At 32.7% G+C, this 13,857-nt stretch overlaps 1 protein-coding gene across 4 annotated transcripts in view; it reads right to left on the bottom strand.

Annotated features, from left to right (window-relative positions):
• LOC142318991 (bcl-2-related ovarian killer protein-like) overlaps positions 1-13,857 on the bottom strand; it is a 421,142-nt gene that overhangs the window by 226,243 nt on the left and 181,042 nt on the right. The window contains exon 1 of one of the 4 annotated variants that reach the window (XM_075355754.1): positions 12,789-12,879. The exons of the other annotated variants lie outside the window; for them this stretch is intronic. The gene's annotated coding sequence lies outside the window, so the exon portion shown is untranslated. Of the gene's footprint in view, positions 1-12,788; positions 12,880-13,857 lie in introns of those variants that run through there. 4 annotated transcript variants of the gene reach the window in all.

Genomic DNA, 13,857 nt, shown 5'->3' with positions numbered 1-13,857 from the left:
TACTGTAGCGCTTAGTTTTATCATACCGGTTTACCGGTACAATTTTTTTTTTTTTGAGCATTTTATTATCCCAGATTTTACTTCAAACAATTTTATAAAACATTATCGGTGTGTGCGTCTCACTCTCACTCTCTCTCTCTGTGTGTGTGTGTGCGCGCGGTCGCGCATTTGGGTGTTCCATTCAGTTGTGTGAACGATTACATTCCGTTAAGCAGTATATTTTCACCAAAGTCAAGCCTTTCAAGCTATTTTAAATACATGTTATGAAACACTGTAGGAAACATAAGAAAGAGATCTTTTTACTTCTTTTTCAATTTATAAAAGGCATTACCAATATTGTTAACTTTATTTTAATATCAGCTTATTAAATGTGTGTTGCGACAATAAATTAAGGATTTAATATCAAATATAAATAACGTATAAGAATAATAATTTAATGATGTCTAATAATTGCTGATGGGTAACAGTTTAATATTTTGAACTGCAAACGTATTACTCATACATTTATAGTCGTCATCCATAGAATGACAGTAATCCCCTCCCTAAAATTTTGCTTATGAAATAAATTTCTTTCTATCCAAGTATATAAGTAGCGTACATTAGGTCGTGGTGAGCATTAAGTTTCAGTATTTTAAATGTATTAAGCAACACTTTCAATTGAGACTGTCTAATGTTTTTTATTAGAAAAACACGTTTAAATCTGGAAGAATATTTAAATTAGAGGAAATAATATTTGATGGTACGAGGGTTATTTTTTTTTCAAGGTCCGATCGGTTATGAAATTAAAACCATAGTGAAATAATTTTTCATTTGTAACAAGTACTTACATAGTTACGCTATTTCTCTACATAGTCGCCACTCCGATTTAGAAATTTGTCGTATCGTGGTACCAACTTTCCAATACCCTCGTCATAGAACGTAGCCGCCTGTGTTTTCAGCCGTGTTTCTACGCTGGTCTGCAGCTCGATGTCTAGTCTGTGCCAAAATGTTATCCTCCTAGCCAGCGTTTCATGTGAGAAAAGAAGTGAAAATCGGATTGAGCCAAGTCCGGGCTGTATGGTGTGATCAAACACTTTCCAACGAAAACGCTGCAGGAGCTTCTTTGTTACAGCTGCAGTGTGCGGCCGAGCATTGTCGTAGAGAATGACAATGCCTGATGACAACATTCCTCTCCGCTTATTCTGAATTGGTCTTCGTAGACGTTGAAGAGTCACGCAGTATGAGGCAGTATGAGTGATGGTCGTGCCACGTTCCATGAATTTCACCAAGAGAACTCCATTCCGGTCCCAGAACACAGTAGCCATACACTTTCTGTTGGAGAAGGTTCGCTTGAAATTCTTTGGTTTACTGGGAGAATGAGAATGCATCCGCTGTTTGGATTGTTCTTTTGTTTCTTCAGTTTCCCCTGTGACAATTTTGTTCAAAAAATCTTCTCCTTATTGTGGTAGCGCTGGAGAAACATTAGGGCGGCGTCCATTCTCATTGTTTTGTGATGGTTGGACAGCATCATCTTGGGAACCGATATCGCACACAGTTTGCGGTACTAAAGACTCTCACTCACAATGGTGGTAGAGAGCTGACCTTGAAATTTCAGGAAACGAATCACTCAATACGGAAATTGTGAACCGACGATTTTCTCGAATTGCCTCATCCACTCGCTCAACGAGATCATCGATTGAAACTCGCTTCCTTCCCTGGCCGCCTGCATCATGAACTCTGTACGTCCTGCTTTAAAGTTCCTACACCATTGTCGCACTTTGCTGTCACTGATTGAAGTTTCATCGAACACATTACTTATTCGTCGATGAATTTCAGCCGCATTACAACCCTCAGCCTGAAGAAATCGAATTACTGCACTTCACACTTGGCGGGAGATGATATTGTTGTAGACATGTTTACGTGCTAGCTGCGTGTTCAGAACTAAACGAAGTGACGCGGCGTGATTGAAGGCCATACTAGTCACGCTGCGCAACACATATGCACAAAATCGGTTCATCCGTTTTTTGCGCGGGTTTTTATTTCGCGACCATTCGGGCCTTGAAAAAAAATAATACTTAGTTAATAAAGGGTTCACGCGTCTTCGCAAATCAGCTGATTTCGAAGTTGAGAGTTCCAGCGTTCAAATTCTAGTAAAGGTAGTTACTGTTATACGGATTTGAATACTAGATCGTGGATACCGGTGTTCTTTGTTGGTTGGGTTGCAATTAACCACACTTCTCAGAAATGGTCAACCTGAGACTGTAAAAGACTACACTTCATTTACACTCATACATATCATCCTCTGAAGTAATACATATATATATAACAATATATATATTTATTTATATAGCCTATGATACACCCGGTAACTTAGGATTCCAAATCCTAAATCATACATCTAAATCGGTTCAGCTGTTGAGCTGCTACAGTGGAGCAAATATACATACATACATACACCTTAAATACATTACACTCCTTTTGAGCAGCCGTGCAAAAGTGCAAAGGAAGCTTGGTCTCATTGGTTATGATATACGTAAATGAGTTACTATCATGATACTACCACTATACGTAGACGGTAGTATCATGAGATTCTATAATGTAACCTTAAAAACAGAACAAATTTAATTTTATATTATGAAATCAACTTCATTTTTTATTATTACTGTAGTATAATTTTGTTAAACATCTAAAGTTATTTTTATTTTAATATGTATCAATAAATAAAAAAAATCTATCAATATTATTTCACATTACAGATTGTGAAATGAAGATAATTTAGTGATGGATTGTGGCGTAGTGCTTCTATTATGTAAATTGTTTTTTTAATTATTTAAATTTTTATCTTTAGTTTACTTGGACTGTAATAAGGTCTATTCAAATACAACAGTAACCGTGGCAAGACAGCGATAATTTAGTCAATTATTTGGTCACATTAAAATATTTGAAGTGAAGTATTAAAACAGATTGCTCTAAGACGGCCCAATTTTCTGACCATTAACTGGTAATCACAAACGTAATACTTGATTAAGAAGAGGAGGAAAGAAACAAAAAAAGAAAACGAGTTCATGGTGCGTGGTTTTAAACAGCGAGCTGAACCAAGAGTATGTTACCCGTAATGAATTTACTGTTGACGAAGATAATTTTTTCAAATACTTCAAAATGCTTTATTATACATAAGTAAAATAGAAACTCATCAAAAATTCAAGATAGGCGCTGGAAACGAGCGAGAACAGAGAGAGCGGGAAGCCGTTTCTTTTACGTAAGGTAAATGAATGTTTTTTTAATATTCTTACTAACAAAAGTTAAATTTTAAACTTATTTTAGTAAGCTCGGAATATCATGTACATAATCGTAATTTACGAACTGATGTTTCTATTGAACTACCTTTTACAATTATTTCTCAGTTTCAACAAAAATAAATACATCAAAATATTATTATTCTTATTAGCAATATTATTTAATTTATTAATTTTATTTAAATAAGCAAATCAGAAACTTTTTATTAATAAAAAATGAATAAAGGTCAATCTTATAAAAAAAAATTCTTAGCGTAAGAAAAAAATTCAATTGACTAATAAAGTTTTCACTTCGAAAATCGTAACATTTTGTTATATAATTTAAGATGTGTTGTATTTTTTTAAATAGAATTACCCGAGTCGTTATTGGCGCGTGAATTTTCATAGAAATATTATTATAATTGTAAGGACTGTTGGGGTATGATTCCAACGGATTGGGTTGTAGAGTACGATTTGTCGGCGAAACGTTTTCTCTTTATATGTTAAAAACAAAAATTTTTCATTTCCTAAATAGTAAATTAATTACAGAACATCGCCACACAAGTTCAAGCAACTGTTAATCATTCATTATTATTATAATATCATTATTATAGTATTTTGAATGGAGTAAATAAATAATAAATACAAACTATAATAATAAAATTCTTTAGAAGAATACACAATTTAAAAAAAAAGAAGTTAACAACATTAGCACACGAAATTACGGTAGTGAAAACCGAAAAGTATTGTTGGAACAGATTTTTATTTTCAAACTGCACACGTTCTGCGCACGGAGTAACTCTGTACCTTACTGTCACGGACCAGTTTGAGCATGTCGATTACAGAACGAGATAACGATATTTTTTATTATTCACGTGGGTAGAATTTCATTGTACTATAAGAACACTTCACTGTTGTGTCTGAATAAACAAACTATAATAGTCTTCAATACGAATTGTAAAACAAAATATGAAAAATAAATAAATAATAATATAAAATGTACCTGTAGTAATAATTATGAAATTAAAAAAATAAGTTAAAACTAAAAAAACGATAATAAATCGAACTAAAAAAAAAGAAAACAAGGTAGGGAAATAAAGGACTAAACATCGTTATGCAGTATTTAATTAAATAAAATAATGGGTGACCCATCAACTCTCAGACAGCTTTAATTTATTTAAATATATTTTTCATGCTTTAGCAATAGCAGCCGTTTAACGGTATCTAATGATTAAGTTCTCACCAGGTCTTACATCGACAAGAAAATTTTGTCCTTCAACGAAAATATTTAAATGCAGTCGGAAGTCTTTAATATAGAATAATTACTAGTCCAGATCTATTTAATTTATGACAATTACTATTCAGAGCCCCTCCAACTCAATCATGTGACTGAGTTCAGCGACAGACTTTTTATCAAGCGAATCGTAAAGCAATTTTCTGGGTTCCAAACAACTAATGGCTAAACGTCTCTAATTGTTTCACGCGACTGTTACGAGGCTTGGCCCTTGGAAAAGATGTGAGCGCTCAAAACTATGAGGCTATATCTAGGGTATTCCCTTGTAGTATATGCATCGTTACAGCCCAACACAATATTAGTGGCAATATACGCCGTTCCTATACCCCTCCAAGTCATCAAATTCGACAATAGTGAGCTCGACACTCAATCCGTTACCGACAGAATTACATCTAATCGTACTGTCATCAAACTCTACAAATACCGTATGCGGGAGCTCGCCGGGTTCAAGTTGGTCTCGGCGTAACGGAGGCCACTCGATTTTTCTGAGTATGATTCCATCGTGATTTTGTATTATACTAGCAAATACCCTGTTTGAATTTTGAAAATTGGAAGATATGATATAGTATTCTTCCCAATATCGGTTGCGAAGGTATAATAACATTTCCGAATAACACGATCGAGAGTGTACTTGATGTATGAAAAAGTTAGCCTACAACATACTAACAAATAACTCGTTTGAATTTTAAAAATCAAACGATTGTTTGCAGAGATATTATAAGAGCACCCCATTGCACCTCCCAAAACAGCGCCCTAGGGGTATTGCGTTTGTTACCAGTTGATGGCGATAACTGGTCCAGCCTCTCAGAAGGTGCTCGCATCATCTCACCGTTCTAGCCTCGCACGTAGTATTCAAGGAAAGCTCATTATTATTCAACAGACATTTTTTTAACTTAATATTATTTTATTTTATTTAACGTAATTTAATTTTATTATTTTTGTAGTATTATTCATTCAATTGATTTGAACCATTCAGTTCAAACCCAGCTCACACAGTGATAGAGGCTCACAGTTTACAGTTCATTCATTCAATTCATTGAAGTTGGTAGTTCAACTGGAAAGTATCTACTACATATGTATATATATTTATATACACTAGAAAAAAGGTGGGCCTATGGCCCGCAGCCCAAATTTTACTAGGTATATATTTCATTACACATGATTTTGTTAAACATTTTTACCGATTGTAACTAAATAACGTTAACGAATTTAGCGTACTAACAACAACAAAAACTTTTACAACGAAAGCTTCAAAATCCTGAACATTTTTAGCTCTTTCTTAAGTTGTGATTTTTTAACACAGCTCTAACCCTTATTATTTTCCTCTTTTATCCCCAAAATAAAAATATTGTTTTAGATAAAGCGTTCGTATCAAGAATTATAAATCGTTTGAACTAATGAATCGTTCGAGAAGTATAAATCGTTCGAACGAGTGAACCTTCCGTGCGTTGCGCGCAGTTGCACAGCTGCCCGGTGCACCACGTGGCCCGCTCAGCGCCAATAACAGCTAAAATAAAAATGCGAGCACATACATTTAAATCCTAGTAAAGGCAACTGCTTTTTTACGAATTTGAATACTAGATCGTGGATACCGGTGTTCTTTGGTGGTTGGATTTCAATTAACTACACATCTAAGAATTGGTCGACCTAAGACTGTACAAGACTACACTTCATCCTCAGTCATTCTCTGAAGTAATACCTTACAGTAGTTCCGGAGCCTAAACAGAAAAAGAAGTAAGATTTTATTACCCACAGGGTGGTCCAGTGGTGAATTCGTCATCGATTCTATAATTCTAGAGTACGTATTTTTTTTTTTTTTTTTAATTGCTTGGCTTTACATCAAGAATTATGTAATTTGTAATAACAAAATTTGGCACGGAAGCTAGCATATTAAGCGGATTTATTTTATTATTGTTTTCTTTAAATCAAATCATGAGTGGAAAAATGTTGAGGGGCTTTATATTTGGGAGAGGAAATACATAGGAAAATTTAGCTTGATAAAATAATATCGAAAATAATACAACGTAAATTTAAAAAAAAATCTTATCACTATTAATTTTTTCTCTTTTTTTTACCCATGGCGGAACGGAGACGGTATATGCGTTTAGGGTAAGATGTTGTTTGTTTGTGTGTGTATCTGTTACCATTTTCCTCAAAATCTATTAGACTGATTTCGATGAGGTTTTTTGCATTACATATGTATCACTTCAGTTACTTTTATACGGATTTGAATACCAGATCGTGACACCGGTGTTCTTTGGTGGTTGGGTTTCAATTAAATACACTTCTCAGGAATGGTCGACTGAGAACTGTACAAAACTGCACTTCATTTACACTCATACATATCATCCTCATTCATCCTCTGAAGTAATATCTGAATGGTAATTGCCGGAGGCTAAACAGAAAAAGAAAGCACATACTAGTATATCAAATAAACGAACAAAACAAGCCAACGCACAATCATTTTTTATATATATATATATAAATCGCCAGTGACACTCCCGGTGCGGTGGAAGAAATATATACGTACACCCTAACTACATTACACTCCTTTTTGAGCAGTAGTGTAATTATAGATATATTAGTGTAATTATACATATATTAAACATAATCTTTTTAATTAAACTTATTTCTATTCTATTTTTTTTTTTGAGATTTAAATATGTTGGCTGCATTCAGATTTTTAGGCACAGTTTATTTCACTGTATTACATAAAAAATGTTCAATACTGAACAACAACAAACTCATTGTTAGTAATATTTTTTTTTGTTCTCGTTTTTAATTTTTAAATAATTTTATAGGCTTAAATAATCTCAGTAAGATAATAGATTGCAGATCAGTATGATTTTTATAAGACTTAATGTTAGTTAATTACCGTTCTGATAATTATTTTATTCCTATTTTCATATTAAATAATATTTTAATAATGGAATAGAATTATTATTATTATTATTTTGAGTAATTGTATATATGCGTGCGTGTATATGAAATATATATAGATATACCAATAAAGATATTATTACTACTAGCTTATTAAAATAGTTTGTTGTTAATATTTCATTGCAAATAGCTTTCTTGATAATTTAATCCAGTTTAAACCGAAGTAATGTAGTTAGCAGAGATAATCTTCAAAGTAAATTTATAACAGCGTTAATTCATAATGATAACATGAATTTCTATTACTGAACATGTGATTATACTAATACCCATTCATTTATGTTAATATTTTAAGATAAAACTGCTTGTATAATTATGTATAAATGATCACTAAGTTAATATACCTAAAAAAAAAAAAAACGATTGCTGCCAAGTGTAGGAAAAAACTACCTTGTTATTCGATATGTAAAAACAGTCTCCATAATTGGCCAATTGAGTTGATATAATTTTATAATTATAATATCGTTTTATGATATATATATATATATATATAATAAATTGTTCACTACAGTTATAGAATTAAAACGCAATCATATAATTAAAACACAACAAAACGTTAGAGTAAAATTTAAAATATATTTTTTTTATAAAAATAATTTAATCCAACTACTGGTCAATTTACACCAATGAATGCATACTGGTATCGTTATCTGCTAACTTGTAATTATAATAACAATACTAGTAAAACATCCAACATAGATGTAATATTTATATAGTACTAACATTTTAACAACAAAAAGTCGATTGCAGTAATTTAGTTATTTGTTCTGCGCATTATGCAAATACGTAACGCATTTTTCACGTAAAAAAAGGTTGATTTACACTAAACAGACTTTCTTATGGATATGATATATGTACAACATGTCATAATTCTTTCTCTGAGAGTACCGATATTAACTGCACATTAAATTGCTGAGCAACGAAGTATAGGTGCGCTTGTAGAAATATCACCATATTTTCATGGAACTATCTACTAATGTTATATGATGGAACGAACAAATACAACGATAAATAGTGGCCCATCTACTCACCAACAAAAGTTTATTCCCACCGAAGATGTCGTGTGTGTTCAGTATTTGTTCAATGGAATTGCTGATTTAAATAACATTGAAGAAACAGTTTCAATTTACTGAGAGTACCGTGCCATCCTGACTTTCTCCCCCGCCTTGTGACGATCCTGGTCGCCAAACCACTCCCTCCGTTCCTAGCACTGATGGCCTTTACCGAAGGTCATATTTTAAATCCTCTAAACCTGCAGCACGCTCTGCAATTTTGTTTCGGAGAGTAAAAACGGCTGATAATTGATGCCATCGCAACGGCATGGCACACCCGGTTAAAATTACAGCCGGCAGCGCGGTTATCGCCTCGACTAATTTACAACGGAAATATCCGAACTAAACACTCGATATTGAGTAAGTATTTTATGATTAACGTCTTCCATCGAGATTAACAATGAATTATATCTATTTATAATTGTAACTAAAATTTATCTGCTTAAACTGTACAGTTATTTCATAGATATTGGTGTATATTTTCTTGGTTCTTCTTCAAATACAAGCAACCAGTTTTATTTTAAAAATGACAGAATAATAAAACTGATAAAGAGCAAGTATATTATATGTTTGCAAAAATATTTTGTAAACAGCCGGTGAAGTTTAATATTATATATTAATTTAATTTTTTAGTGTTCCTTAACGCTAAATTCTAAATTTTAATTTAATTTTTAAAAAAATTATTTAGTGTTAATGCAAATCTTTTTTTTAGAAAACTCATTTTAAAATATTTGATAAAATTTTTAGATCATCTTTCCAGCCAAAAAAAAAATTGTGTAGAACTTCCTTTCCTTCTTCCTTATGTAATCAAAACAAATAATGAATCCATCGTTTTCTTTTTCTTGTTTATCTAAAGTAGAAGCGCTAATAATAACAAAATTCGGTTTTACTGAATTCATGGTGGCAAGAGAATTCAATAAAAATTATATTTAGGAATAGATGACAAAGGGAAAAATAGCAGCACAGGACTCTCTCTGGAATATCAGCTTAAATCAGCCATTCAAGTCGGTCTAGCCAGTGACTTCACTGTCTTGTTGGTTCAAGACATCAGATCGTAGAGTTGCACCAACTTTAACTTATTTTCAAACAAAAATAACCGGTCACGTAAACATTATCATATAAGGTTGAAAATTTACCTTAATTTACTTTTTCCGAGCTTCATTTGAGACTGAAATCTGTACACGTACCAAAATTGCTATATTTTACAGCTTACAGCTAGAAAGAAAAAGTCTGATGTGGACATGTTTTACATGTACACATTTTTTTAAAATTAAAAGTACATAAAATGTTATTTCATTAATAACTTCTAATATCTTTTCATATTTTTTGTTCTTTTTTATTGCTGTTATTGAATTATTATTTATTGCAAAACTTTTTTTACAATCACAGGTTATTAATTATTAATAAATCAATATATTTAAATTTAAAAAAAAAGAAACGAAATCGGATTTGAACCGACATGCGTTCCTCTTTTAAGATTCAAATATTTCATTAATTAAAATTTCATTTGGCTATAACACTGGAACCGATGAAAATAAGAGCCACTTATGATATATCGTTGAAAGGTCTCGACGATTGCCTCTGATTGCAATCAAAAGGGGAGGTGCACAACTGGTTGTTACAACAGCCCTAAATCTAAAATTTCAACATCCTACCATTCGTTTTTGAGTTATGCAAGATACGTAAGTACGTGCAGACGTCGCACCGAAACTAGTCAAAATGGATTCAGGGATGTTCAAAATGGATATTTCCGTTGTAATCTGAAAACCGAAATTTTTCGCGTACAAGGAAGTAAAAAGGGAGAATCCTAATCAACTCGGAATCGCTCATCCAGTAACTAGGTTCCTAATGAAGTAGATTTTTTGAAAGAACCCTATTATGGTACATAATATACCCTATTACATAATAGAAATATACCACATAATAGTGGGTACATAATAATGAACATATACCAGCCTGACCTTGACCAACAAATTGGGAAGAATTTGGACTATTCTTCTAATCACCAATATTCACCGACTGTTATATATTTTTGTATGCATTTCTTCACAACCAAGTCCGGCTTACTCGGTTAGTGTATGGATGGGCTACTTTAATGAAAGAATTGCTGATCGACAATCCCCTGCTGAGTGCACCGGTTTACAACAAAACCCCCGTGTCAAATGTGAAAGTTGTTACTGGAACTGTAAGACAAAAGCAGTAGGGCAAGTTGTAGTAGTAGCAAAATAATACTCAGTAGATCAGCATAACTGTAAATTCATCGCTGATATCAAGCTCTGGATCGTTTTTAGTAAGGTGGTTTATGAGAATAGTATTAATGACAAAACTTCTGCAATACACTAGAAACAGACATTAACATTCACAAATTATTGCATATAATGAAACAATAGAGTAAATATTGTCTGTTACACAGTCAGCATTATAGTGCTCAAAAAGTGACGCAAACTTATAGAAGAATGTTTCCTTTTTTGTTGCAGGTTTAAATGAGAAAAATTGAAGAAAAATGGGTTGCGCACTGCAGCAGAGAATATTTATTGTCTCCCCACACATTAGATTGCCCGTTATTCCCAGACCTAGAATGCCTTCACATGAAAAGCATGGTGTGTATGCACCAAACAAGTCCTCATCAAGCAGCTGCATGACAAGTTCCTAGAGACAGGAATGTGGTAGATGCAGCCAAGAGCGGTCGACCGAAAGTGCTACCAGAAATGTTGATCGACGTGCAAGCTGCATATTCTGTTAGTCCCAAGAAGTCTGTGCGACTCCTATCTAGCCAGTCTGGTCTCTTTGGTAGTGCCAACAATGGTATCGCGCAAGTGTTTACAAGGATGCATCCGTTCAGAATTCGTGTTGTTTAAGAGTTGTTACCTGCAAACAATGGAAAATATGTATCTTTCTGTCAGTGGTTCATATCATCTGTAACGCTAGATGGGGAAGAACTCGATTATTGGTTTCTGTCTGACAAGGCACCTCGATGAATACGATGAATATGGAACAAGACAGGCATTTCCTGTCTTGTTCCACCTTGATGGATACGGCAACGCGAAGAATTCACGCATTTTGTGTAAGGAAGATCCACATCAGCTGCACGAGTCTCATCTGTATGGACAAAAAGTGGATGTTTGATGTGCAATTTCACGTTGGCAATCTTCTGGACATTCTTTTATGGCATATGAACAGTGAGCGCTACATACAGATGATACAACAATTTGTAAACAGTATACCCGCAGACCGGCTAAAATACACGTGGTTTTAGCGGGACATGCTATGCAGCTTAAACAGTCAACAACGCTATGACTTTCTTGGATCAGTGTTTTCATGAAAAGTGATTTCGAAGAGGTTTTGGCCCCTCGGTCTCCTGATTTAGCCCTTCCTGACTTTGTCTTGTGGGGATTTCTTAAGGATGTTGCCTAAAAAACACATCCTTACACTGCTCCCGAATTGCTAAGCGAAACTGAATGATGTGTCGCTGCAATTCCTTAAAAAAAAAATTACAACATGTATTTAAGGGCATACAACGTCGTATTCAGTTAAGTGAATCGCATAATAGAAGCCGCGTTCAACAACTATTGTAACTTACTCATTTTCCCATAAAGTTTGTCACTTTTTAAGCAACGTATAATTTACAAACACAAATAAACATGGTACAAAAGGAATCATAACCCTTATCTTCGCCTACTGTAGGAATATCACGAACGTGATGCGATACGGGTATCGTCCAGATGCAAGTGTGGTCACACCTTAACTGTTGTTAACATATATCATTTGCAATTTATTTTTTCCACCTTTATGCAATACCTCCCTAAAAGAAATTCTTTTGTTGTATAAATCAATAAACAACTTAAAAAACGGTAAACATATCAGAATTATAATAGAATTTTGTTACGAAAATCCAGATAAATTTTTTAATATACTTTAAGTTAGATTTTAAATTATCTATATTATTATATAAAATCTGGCATCAGCTTTTTCTCCCACACTGAAGTCGTGTATCTAGTTCACAATCCCAACTTTGGTGACAGTAAAACCTAATAAAATCTATTCGCTGTCATACGTAACCTACACATATTATTATGTTTATAAACCAAATACAAAATATTATTACATATTTAATTTCATCAGCTAAAAATGGAGAAAAGAATTATGAAATATTCTTTGTAATAAAATTCATTTCCTAATAATGTTTCGATTTTACTGATGAAAAAACTTAATTTACAAACTTTTCGAAAAATTTATTAGTAAACAATTTACCCGAACAACTGAAGCAATCATACGTAAAAAATGTTCGATACCGCAGTGTTCATGCTGGTCGCGTATTTTTTTTACCTTCTTGTCTGTTGTAATATAACAAAGAAAAAAGATATCGGTAAAAGTAAACTCTATTAAAACACCTAAGTCGAGGAAATAATTTTAGATAACCTACAATAAAAAAATTTTCATACGCAATTCTTTAAATTTAAACTTAGTACCAAATTAAAAATTAACGATTTACTAACAGATACTAACTACAAAAATTCAAAATTTGAATGAACTGAAAATACAATACATTTTCAATCCATCTTTGAAATTTAGAATTTTTTTAATCTTTGTGCAGATTTTCTTTGGAGTCGGTTTCATTAATACTATTTTTTAAAGATAGCTTATTTTAATTTATATATTTATTTCAAATTTTAAGTAGGACCATAAAAAATTACGCTTATAAAAAAAAATTATCTTTGAAACGAAAAATCGAGACCTTGTGTTTTGAAAAAATAAGAAAAATAATGTAGAGAAACTATATAGAGATAACTTGCAAGTGATAAAGGAGCGGCAATATGTATTATTGTTTCACCCTAACTTTTCCTGATAATTTACGTAATCCTTTTCGTGAAATTCGAATTTTCCTAACTTTTCTTTGTTTTATTCAATTTATTTTACACCAGTTTGTTCAGAATTAAATTCTCTACAAGTACTGTTTAACAGTTGTTATGTGTTTATTACTCATTTAACAAAATTAATGTACGGTAAATATAAAAAAACAGGGCTTTTTACCCCCAATTTATTGGTTTTCACCCAAAATTTCTCAAAAACTACTGCAGGTACGGTTGTGGAACTAATTTTATTCGTTTTTTCAGGTTAAAAACCATAATAAATCACTAATTCTGCCCTTAACGTCCTAAAAATTCCAGTAAGAACTTATTTCACCGGATTAACTGAAATCCAAGTGAAATCTTTCACTAAGTATAACTTCCATACGAAGAATTTTAGAACAAATGTTTATATGAACTTTTTCTATTATTTTCACGAGTAGAATAGGTTACAAAACTTAATCGGGGGGAAT

Source organism: Lycorma delicatula, chromosome 2 (assembly GCF_047948215.1).
Source record: "Lycorma delicatula isolate Av1 chromosome 2, ASM4794821v1, whole genome shotgun sequence".
NCBI classification, from domain to species: Eukaryota; Metazoa; Arthropoda; class Insecta; order Hemiptera; family Fulgoridae; genus Lycorma; species Lycorma delicatula.
Note: the sequence above shows the minus strand (reverse complement) of the source record. Positions and strands in the feature narration are given on the sequence as shown.